Source organism: Numida meleagris, chromosome 23, assembly GCF_002078875.1.
Source record: "Numida meleagris isolate 19003 breed g44 Domestic line chromosome 23, NumMel1.0, whole genome shotgun sequence".
Classification (NCBI taxonomy): Eukaryota; Metazoa; Chordata; class Aves; order Galliformes; family Numididae; genus Numida; species Numida meleagris.
The window spans coordinates 1,768,469-1,771,381 of NC_034431.1; positions in this window are offsets into that span (position 1 = coordinate 1,768,469).

Consider the following 2,913-nt stretch of genomic DNA (forward strand, 5'->3'; position numbering starts at 1 on the left):
GCGGCGCGGGGGGGCGGGGCCAAGGGGAGGGGCGGGGCCAATGGCGTGCGCGTGCGCAGTGATGGGGGGGGGAGCGCGGCGGGAGAGCGTTCCCGCGGGGCGCAGCGGGGGCTGCGTGTGCGTGCGGGGAGTGAGGGCGGGTGTCCCGCACCGGGCACCCCGCTGTGTGCACGCGTGGGCCAAGGTTGTGCTCGCCGGGCGCTAGTGCATGCATGCGTGGATTGGGGCCGTGCACATGGGACATCGCGGTGTATTCGTGCACGGATTGGGACCGTTGGTGCGCCGGGCACTCAGGCGGTGTATGCGTGCATTAATCAGGAGCATGCACTAATCAGGAGCGTGCACGCGGAGCAACCCAGTGCATGCATGCAGGGACCAAGAAGGTGTGTACCAGCCACCCCAGTGCGTGCATGCATCCATTAATGAGGACTGTGCATACACGCGCCTCCCAGCACTGCACGCTGCACACTCCAGTGCGTGCACGTCCAGGATCGTGCACGCTGCATTTGTGCATGCACCTGCAAACCATGCACAGTGCCCACCACGGTGCATGCACCCCCAGGCCCTCATCCCAGTGGGTGCGCTGCACACAATCTGTAGTACAAAATTCATTCTAAAAATGCCCCCTGAAAAGCAGCACAGTGCTCCCAGCTCCCAACCTCCCCACACTGCAGTAGAACCCCAGAGGCTGCTTTTGACGGTTTCTTGCAAAACCAGAGGGAGAACGGAACCCCAGTGGGCTGCAAGACTATACTTGCTGCTGCTAAAATTTCTCCTTTTGCTTCCCCTGGCTTTACATTCGTGGGGAGCTGCATGGTCGGCCTGGAGCATTGCCCTCTGCAATTTGCTTTGGTGGAAAGCAGGAGTGAAATAGCACCAGTTGAAGCAAATGGTGTGTGTCGTGAGTGCATGTGCAAAGGTTGCTCTCACTTTTTTCAGCTGACAAATAAGAGGAAATTTGCAAGGTTAGGAAGAATGCTCACCCTCCAAATTCTGCTCCAAAAAGCGCACAGCCGGGGGTGTATCATGTTTGCAAATGGAGTGATGGGAAACGTTACAGCCTTAAAGCACTCTGCAAGAGCAGCTCCTGCAGAGCTCAGCCATCCGGCACGGCTTCCTTTGGGGCAGCGCTGCTTTTCCTGCTGCTGAAGCCTTTAGGATTGGGAACATCTGACTTTGGGAGCGTGCAAGTCCAGCTCAGAGCGCACGCACAGGAACTGTCCCACCAGGAAGCCACCAGCATGCTGATTGCTACCGCTGCAAAAAAAAAAAATGTGCTGCTAGCGCAGCTTTGCTCGCTGCTTCCGCCTGTTTTGCAGCAGGAGGTCCCAGAGCGCCATGCTGGGGGCCCTGGGCAGGATGCAGCGGTGCCCATCGCTGAGACACGTCCCAGGGCGCTGTATTGCTGCCCACACTTTAGCACCTTAAAAACAAATTCACCCTTTGTTTAGCTACTGGGAAGGGAATTAGAAAATGGCCTGAGAAAAGCATTATTAACAGCCAAGAGGCGATAGGCAGGAAACCCTTTATTGAAGAGGTAAAGGCAGAGTCACAACCAGAGTTGCTCTCAAACTCAAACACAAATACAGAGATAAATTCAGAAAATGTACTTTTTTTCCCCTTGCAATGGAAGTCCCGAGCTTGGTTCCGTTCTGCAGCCGATGGGATCTGGGCACCCTGAGGGTGACACCGGGCGCTATCGGGGCCACGTGAGGAGCGACGCTTTGGTGCAGGGACGTGGGAGCAGCACGGTCAAACAGTAAAACACAGACAGTCTGTTTTTTTTCTTATGTTTTTCTCCTTTTCAGACAGCTACTGTACAAAACGAACCAGGAATCTGTAATAAATACCTAACACAAGAGGCTCAGTACATTGCTACAATCCTTCACTGAAGGGAAACATATATATACACATATATATCCTAATATATAACCTCTTTGATAAATCAGCATAAAGGCTACGTGTTGCTACGGGAAGGCAGGAGCAGACCCCGTGTCCCCAAGCAGGACCTACCAGCCCCCAAAAAAGCCCTCAAAGGCCAAAACTGGGTGATATTTCTGCAAGGAGCCTCCAGCCTGCCTTGGCCATGGGTGGGCGCCTCCAGCTGTGCTGCAGTGTTTCTCCTTTGGCATCCCAGGGGCAAAACAAAGGGCGCAGCGTGAGGCCTGATGCAGCAGGGAGCTTTTTGCATAGGGGAAGCGCTGCAGAGTGAATGTGAAAAGCTGGAGAGGCCTTTGCTGGCTGCAGAGCTCCTGTGCAGGGCTGATACATGCGGACGTTTTCCTTGGCACCGTCTCAGGCTGAAATTTCTGCCCCATCCTAAATGGATGCTGCTTACACCGCTGGAGAGGAAACACATGCTTGCCTTTGAGTTAAAACCCTCTCAGCTGCAAAGGGGAAAAGAAAACAACCCAGCGAAGCTACATGACTTTAGCATCCAGCTATTTGTTAGAGCGAGAGGCCTTAAATTCCTGGAGATTAATTAGCAGACAGAGAACATTGCCCGAAGGTAGGTCTGAACTGCAGCCCAAGCAGCTCTGGATCCAGACTGCGCAGCTGGCCTTTGTTTTTGGCTTTCCTCAAAAAGAGCCCAGCCAAAATGCTCAGCCCCTGCGCTCCTTGGGTCTGCAGCCCCTGGTGTCACCCACAGAGGGGTCCACATCCCTGCTAGGGGATGGACTTTACAGTACAGCTTTGGCCAGGGCTCATCTTCCAGCCCTATATCGGACCTGCACGGGGGGCACAGCAGCGGAGAAAGGTCCACGTGAATTTCGAAGTGACCCCCCTCGCTCCAAACACAGAGTCTGCATCCCCCCTCCCAAATCTGTATCCCTTTCCAAAATTCTGCATCTCCTCCAAAAATCTGCATCCTTCTCCAAAATCTGCATCCCTCTCCAAAATCTGCATCCCTCT